This window comes from Thamnophis sirtalis, unplaced genomic scaffold (genome assembly GCF_051295495.1).
Source record: "Thamnophis sirtalis isolate CommonGarterSnake01/CBP01778 unplaced genomic scaffold, rThaSir2_p1.2 scaffold_8, whole genome shotgun sequence".
In the NCBI taxonomy this organism is placed as follows: Eukaryota; Metazoa; Chordata; class Lepidosauria; order Squamata; family Natricidae; genus Thamnophis; species Thamnophis sirtalis.
The window spans coordinates 6,667,540-6,675,650 of NW_028261388.1; the positions used below are offsets into that span (position 1 = coordinate 6,667,540).

Consider the following 8,111-nt stretch of genomic DNA (forward strand, 5'->3'; position numbering starts at 1 on the left):
GAGATCCGATCTCATTACAACGAAAGACGCTTTTTGGCACACAAAAACGGCACCAACGATGGTATTCAGCCGGTTCGAACCGGTTCTCACAAACCAGTAGTGCCCACCTGCACCCCCCCTCCCCGCCCCACTGCTATGCTGCCCCATTTAGCCACGTTTTCTAAGCCGTGCGTATGCGTGCAAACTGCATGTGCTCACATTTTCAGTGCGCGGCGAAACCGGTGGTAAAATTTACGTGAAACCCATCTCTGAACGGCACATACAAGATCAAAAAATATCAAGCCGCATGTTAACAGCAGATTAGCCACTCTGGCAGTGTCTACAAATTTGGACAACTCAAAGAAAAGGGGATGTCATTGTTCAGCCAGCTCTCGTGTCGTGCAATCTCACACACACACACAACATACACACACACACGAACAAGAAGTTTGCCAAGGGACAAAACAATGTCGGTTACACAAGAGATGAATTCAAATAAATCTTTGCGGTCCTAACAAGAAACAGCAGCTGGAATGGATCTGGCGTTTGGGGCCCATGGATTCAATTCCAGATATCCACACACAGCGAAGGCACCGATGCCAAAAATCCCTCAGACTGCAGATTACGCAACACCCTGCTGTCCTATGCATTTCGGCGCATTAAAGCCTGCTCAATCTAAACGACTCTAAAGAATAGCCATAGCACTTTAGACTTATATGCCGCTGCGCAGTGCTTTACGGCCCTCTCTAAGCGGTTTACAGAGTCAGCCTATTTGCCCCCCCCAACAACCTGAGTCCTCATTTTACCGACCTCAGAAGGATGGAAGGCCGAGTCAACCTGGAGCCGGTCAGGATCGAACTCCTGGCAGGGGACTGAATTAGCCTGCAATACTGCATTCTAACCACTGAAGCGGGCTGAAAAACAACCCAATGTGAAAACTGGAACTTCCGGTCTGCTCGTAGGGCCATTAGTCGCCCTCCGGAACGCCTCCGGGGGGGGGGGAGGAAAGGCCCTTTTTGCCCTCCCCAGGCTCATAGAAAGCCTCTGGGTCGCCAAAAGTGGGAGGGGAGCAGGTGTCGCACACACATGCTTGTGCGGGGGGGGGGAGGTGTCTCACACACATTCATATGGTCGCGCACAGAGTATTATGGGTGTGGCACACCAGCGTACGATCCCTTCCCCCCCCGAGCTCCCCCTGCTTTTGGCACGCGGCCGAAAAAAGGTTCACCATCACTGATATAGGGTCTCCTAACAGTTGGACTAGAAGACCTCCAAGGTCCCTTCCAACTCTGTTATTAATACCTCTGTTATTCTGTTTTTCCAGAGTTTTCGCTTCAGCCTTGAATTGCATAGCAAGATATGGGGCAGAAGGCAGGTTAATAAAACCGTCTGCTTGCCTCCTCATTCTTGCTGAATCCTTCCCCCACCCTTCTTTTCAAAGTAGTTATGGGGAGAAGACCTCCCAGCTTCCTGGGCGTTGATCCTAAAGACAAAGTGTGAAAAGCTTCATTGGTTTCCAGTGAAACAAATTCCAACTTTGGCTTCTCACCAGAAGGGGCTTCAGTGGAAGGATGAAAAGCCGCAGTGTTAGCCCAAAGAATGAAAGGAACTTCGCCGGCCCAACCAACTTTCTAATTTTTTTTTTCTCTGTCTCTCTTTATCAGTATATATAAAAGGCAAATACCACTCACTCATCACAAAATCTCCAGAACCGTAAAGCCTACAAACTTCAAATTTGGCACGTATAGATTCCTCTTGGCTTCTTGGTGCTTGCTAAGAAAGGGGTTCCCAAAATGACCATCAAATCATTAGTATTTCTTATACAGTAATTAACACACGGTGATGTTAAGGAGTTCTACTCCCTCTCCCCACCTGAAAAGAACTCTGTTCCAACTGCCAGTTGGCTTATATTAACACGCTCTGATGCTAAGGAGTTGGACATTCTACTCCCCCTCCCCACCTGAAAAGAACTCTGTTCCAACTGCCAGTTGCCTCACATTCCGTTACCTCAGTTCAAACTGGCAGACGTTCCACTCCTTCACTCAGGAGCGGTCTGAGGCTCCTTACAGTACTAAACATCGGTACCTCACCAAAATATCTACGCCTTCCACTTATGGAACTGCTTCCAGACTCAAGGTGGCAGGAGCGATATTCCCTTATGTGTTTCAATCACCGACCACCACTGAGCCAACGGATTGTGAATGGAATTTCTCCTACGTAGCCCGATCACAGAGTTTCACTGCAAAGCACGGGTATCAAGCTAATTAAAGTAAAAAAACAACTTGGGGTTTTGTTTTAAGAGGCAAAGGTTTGGCAAAAGTTTCTTCCCTGTGAATCAGACATATTAGGAGAAGAATCCTGAAAGCTGGATTAGAACACAGGCCCAACTCTGCCAGCGCTTCTTTTACCCACCTTGGAAGGCTGAGTTAATCTTGAACTGGTCACGATCGAACTCCTGGCAGTGGGCAGAGTTAGTTTGCAATACTGCATTCCAACCACTGCGCTGCCACAGCTCTTGATGATGGATGGATGGATGAGAGACAGACAGAGACAAAAATAGCACTTATATACTGCTTTACAGTGCTTTGCAGCCCTCTCTAAGCAGTTTACAGAGTTAGCGTATTGCCCCCAACAATCTGGGTCCTCATTTTACCAACCTCGGAAGGATGGAAGGCTGAGTCAACCTTGAGCCGGGTGAGATTCGAACTGCCAAATTTCAGGCAGCCGACAGTCAGCAGAGGTAGCCTGCAGTACCGCACTCTAACCACTGCATCACCGCCGCTCAATGCTGAACACCAAATCAGGCCGAGCCGAAAGTGAATACAGCTAGTCCTCGACTTACAACAGTTCATTTAGTGACCAAAGTTACAATGGCTCTGAAAAAGTGTTTCACGACGATTTTTCCCTTGGACTGCAAGGCCATCCAACCGGTCAGTCCTAGAGGAGATCAACCCTGGCTGCTCTTTAGAAGGCCAGATCCTGAAGAGGAAACTCAAAGACTTTGGCCACCTAATGAGAAGGAAGGACTCCCTGGAGAAGAGCCTCATGCTGGGAAAGATGGAGGGCAAAAGAAGAAGAAGGGGACGGCAGAGAAGGAGGTGGCTGGATGGAGTTACTGAAGCAGCAGGCATGAGCTTAAATGAACTCCCTTTCCATTTCTCCTCCCTCTCCTTTCCTCCTTCTCCATTTTTCCTGTTCCTCCTTCCATTTCTTCTCTTCTTCCTCTTCCCTTTCCTCTTCTACCTCCTCCTCCTCCCTCTTCCTCTTCCCTGCCACTTTCCATTCCCCCTTCTCCTCCTTCACCCTTTCCCCCTTTCCATTTCTCCTCCTTCTCCCCTCCTTGGGCTTTGAACTCTGGTGCTGGAGAAGACTCCTGCATTGAGTCCCTTGGACTGCAAGGCCATCCAAGCGGTCAGTCCTAGAGGAGATCAACCCTGACTGCTCTTTAGAAGGCCAGATCCTGAAGAGGAAACTCAAAGGCTTTGGCCACCTAATGAGAAGGAAGGACTCCCTGGAGAAGAACCTCATGCTGGGAAAGATGGAGGGCAAAAGAAGAAGGGAACGAGAATGAGATGGCTGGATGGAGTCACTGAAGCAGTCAGCGTGAGCTTAAATGGACTCCGGAGGATGGTAGAGGACAGGAAGGCCTGGAGCCGTGATGGCGAACCTTTGTGGGATACCTCCCACCAACCAGCTGATTTTTGGTCCCAGGAGAATTCAGGGAGGCCTGCTAGGCCAAAAATGACCCATGGAGGAGGGGTCATGCACGCACGTGCAGGGGGGGGAGCAGGAGGGGATTGCACATGCATGTGCAATATATAGAGCCGAGGTGGCGCAGTGGTCAGGGTGCAGTACTGCAGGCCACTTCAGCTGACTGTTATCTGCAGTTCAGCGGTTCTAATCTCACCGGCTCAAGGTTGACTCAGCCTTCCATCCTTCCGATGTGGGTGAAATGAGGACCCAGATTGTGGGGGCGATATGCTGACTCTGTAAACCGCTTAGAGAGGGCTGAAAGCCCTATGAAGCGGCATATAAGTCTAACTGCTATTGCTATTGAAGTGGGGCGGGGCACACAGGGAGGTCGCACGTGAATCACATGATGGGTGTGAGCACACACACGCTCCCTGTCGCACGCACACATGAGCTTCCGGCACGTGAAGACAAAAAGGTTAAGCCATCCCTGACCTGGAGAAATGTTGTCCATGGGTCGGACACGACTTTGTAACCAACAACAACAAAAACAAAAAACGCCATCCAGCCCTATCCCATAGGGCTGCCAAAAAAGCCAACACAGTCCTAGGCTGCATCAACAGAGGGATAGAATCAAGATGATGTGAAGGGTTAATACCACTTTATAAGGCCTTGGAAAGGCCACACTTGGAATACGGCATACAGTTTAGGTCACCACAATGTAGAAAAGATGTGGAGACTCTAGAAAGAGTGCAGAGAAGAGCAACAAAGAGGATTAGGGGACTGGAGGCTGAAACATACGAATAACAGTTGCTGGAACTGGGTATGTCTAGTTTGATGAAAAGAAGGACATGGGGAGACATGATAGCAGCCTTCCAATATCTCAGGGGTTGCCACAAAGAAGAGGGAGTCAAGCTATTCTCCAAGGGACTTGAGGGCAGGACAAGAAGCAATGGGTGGAAACTAATCAAGGAGAGAAGCAACTTAGAACTGAGGAGAAATTTCCTGACAGTCAGAACAATTAATCAGTGGAACAACTTGCCTCCAGAAGTTGTGAATGCCCCAACACTGGAAGTCTTTAAGAAGATGTTGGATAGCCATTTATCTGAAGTGGTGTAGGGTTTCCTGCCTAGGCAGGGGGTTAGACTAGAAGACCTCCAAGGTCCCTTCCAACTCTGTTATTCTATTCTATTCTAAAGGACAAGGTTGATGCTATTGTCAGGCCAGGATTGCTGAGCACTCATGACCTCACACTGTTGAAACACTGCAATGTTTAGAAGTTGTGGCGAATTCAAAGCAGTTCCTTGCAACTAAACAAAGAGTGGGTCACAGCTGCCAACTTTGGGGAGGGGCGGGGGGAAAAAACCTCTTTCGAACAGACTGAAAAGATGTGACTGAGAACTTCCGCAGGCCGTTTTGAGAGAAGCCAAGATCAACCCGTTCTTCACTCTCTTCGTGTTTGCTCTTCTCCCTCCTCAGACTGTCTCTCTTCAAAGTCACCATTTCAGCTGGTGGCCAACTGCATTGCATGTCCTTCCCCCGCCCCAAAAATAAAGGACCCACCCACTGTTATCACAGCAAACCTCCTTCGTTTATGATTTGACTGGGATCCATTTGAAACTAATCAAAGTCAGAGGGTTGAAGAAGAAAATTTGCAAAAACGGAGGCAGGAGAAAGAGCTTTCTGACAATTTGTGCATTGAGAGAGCTCAACCAATCTCATTGTACACATGTTGTGCACTGACAAATAAAGTATTATTATTATTATTATTATTATTATTATTATTATTATTATTATTATTATTATTATTTCTTCAAACCTCTACAAAGCCTCTGAAGCAGGAATCTTTTAATCCTCTGCAATTTCTCCTGTTAAGATTACAACCTTTTTAAACCCGCTGGAAGTAGAAAAAGCGCCAAGTTCCAAGTCGGATTTTACCTCCAGAGCAAAGCCAAATCCCACCATTTTTTTTGCAAGGGGGCCTCTTTATGGGCTAACTGCTCTTCCTTTACAACTGTAGTAGTCCCCCCTTGACACCCAGCTGTGAGGTTGTGTTGGGCATTTATGGGCAGAGAGCAAAGGCAGACTCCATTGCAAGACAGTTTTAAAAGGCTGGCTTTTTTTTTAAGGATCCCCAGAACTTACTGGGATTTACTCCAGAGTAGATAAACTCATGTGATGAAGCTGGCTTGTTTTTTTTTTAAAAAAAATGTCACGTCTGTCACCTTTGAAAAAGGACAGAAGGGAGAAAACACAGGGCAATCTTCTGCATTTCGACATCAAAGCAACCAGCAATGAAAGGATGGGGAAAGGACCAGGAGCCGGGTTTTATAAGGTGTCATCAATTCACACCCATTGCCCCCCCCCCAATTCACACTCATTGCCCCCCCCCAAATCATCCAACGTGTCATTTTCTCCCTCCTCCCTTTCCCCCCTCCCATATCCCCACCTGGCAACACCAATCGATACCGCCACCCGTTCTTCCAGCAGGCCCCCCAGCAGGCCCCGAGACTCCCACCCCAACATCTGGAAGGGGAAAAGAAAGAGGGAGGGGAGCTGGGAAGAAAACGCGGCTGCCCGCCCCATGCGTTTTCTGCAGCCAAGTCCCTTTTCTGCAGGGTCTGCATTTGGAAGGAAGGGAGGGAGGGAGAGAGGATAGTAGCAAGGAAGACAGAGAAGAAGGAAGGAAGGAGAGAAATGGAGGAGGGAGGAGGAAAGGAAGGAGGAAAGGAAGGAGAGGAAAGGAAAGGGAGAGGAAAGGAGGATGAGAGGATAGTAGCAAGGAAGACAGAGAGAGAGAGGGAGGAAGGAAAGAGGAAGGAAGGAGAGGAAGGGAGGGAGAGTAGTAGCAAGGAAGGAAGACAGGGAGGAAGGAAGGATGGAAAGAAAGGAAGGGAGAAGGGAGGAAGGAGGGAGGGAGGGAGGGAGGGAGGGAGGGAGGGAGGAAGGAAGGAAGGAAGGAAGGAAGGAAGGAAGGAAGGAAGGAAGGAAGGAAGGAAGGAAGGAAGGGCAATCTATCCTTGGATAAACTCCCAAGCTAAGTAGCTCAGAAAGGGACATTGCTCTCACATCCAAGAAAGGGGAGACCAATCCCGAATATCCCTACCAATTTTCAAACTTCGGGGTGATGCTGCGTCTCCTCTCTTCCCCCCCCCCCCTAAAAAAAAAACCACAGGAGACAAAGCGTCCCCTGTTGCGACGCCAGCAGAAGGTTAGGTTTCACAAGCTCAAGACAGCCCAAGCTGATTTTTAAATTTTAAAACACCCCAGAAAGGAGAGCCGGGAAAGACACAGCAGCCCCCAATAAAGATGATTGATAGATGATAGATAGATAGATAGATAGATAGATAGATAGATAGATAGATAGATAGATAGATAGAAAAGAAAGAGAAAAAGATAGAAAGAGAAAGATTGAAAAAGAAAGAGAAAGATATAGAAAGATGGAAATAGAAAGATATATAGATATAGAGGATAGAGATGATGTAGCTATAGAGAGATAGATAAAACAGACATGCAGGCAGATAGACAGACAAATAAATAGATATAGAAAGAAAGAAAAAATAGAAAGAGAAAGGATAGAAAGAGAAAAAGATAGAAAGAGAAAGATTGAAAAAGAAAAAGAAAGATATAGAAAGATGGAAATAGAAAGATATATAGATATAGATGATGTAGCTATAGATATAGATAAAACAGACATGCAGGCAGATAAATAGATATAGAAAGAAAGAAAAAAGAGAAAGAGAAAGAAAGGATAGAAAGAGAAAAAGATAGGAAGAGAAAGGAAGAGAAAAAGAAAGAGTAAAAGAGATAGAGATTAGACAGATAGATATAACCCACCCATGCATTTATATATCTATATATCTATAGAAAGCAAGCGACGGGACTCACCTGGTTGGGGACTGTCGCTCCCTCTGTCCCCTTTGCCAAAGAATAGAAAACGGAGGAAAATCCAGCTTTGAAAGCAAAGTCACTGGGACATTTGGGGGGGGGGGGCAAGCTTGCAAGCAGCAGCAGCTTCCTTTAAGGATGCCAAACTCTGGATTCGGGATTGGGGCTTTTTTTTCTCTCCTTTTTTTTTAAAATTGGTCTCTGCCCCCACCCCCCTTTCTTTTACCCCTCCCCGCCAACCCACCCACTCCCGCCCCCTTTCGCTGGGGAGAGTTAGCGGCTATGCCCTCCCTGCCCTGCCTGGGTTTATACGGCACAATGAATTGCAGCGCAGGAGGAGGAGCGCTCCGCCCTTTCGCCCGCTTTGCCATTACATCATCCTTCTGAAGGTTCCGAGCGGGGAGGGGGGGAACTGGCTCGGGGAGGGAAGTGGAGGCTTTTCATTGGCTGCCTTTTGGGCGGGCGCGTCTTCGCCGCGTGGCATCATGGGAAAGGGAGTTTCCAAAGCCTGCTATTACTGTTCCTCGAGCGCGGCGAGAACTACAGCGCCCGTC

The 8,111-nt window shown here is 47.7% G+C and overlaps 1 protein-coding gene across 2 annotated transcripts in view; it reads right to left on the reverse strand.

Moving 5' to 3' along the window:
- The window catches only part of RAB30 (RAB30, member RAS oncogene family), a 40,878-nt gene extending 33,167 nt beyond the window's left edge, over positions 1 to 7,711 (reverse strand). The window contains exon 1 of one of the 2 annotated variants that reach the window (XM_087721022.1): positions 7,558 to 7,711. The gene's annotated coding sequence lies outside the window, so the exon portion shown is untranslated. Of the gene's footprint in view, positions 1 to 198; positions 218 to 7,557 lie in introns of those variants that run through there. The other variant, XM_087721023.1, reaches the window with a different exon arrangement.
- Between the last annotated feature and the right edge of the window lie 400 nt (positions 7,712 to 8,111).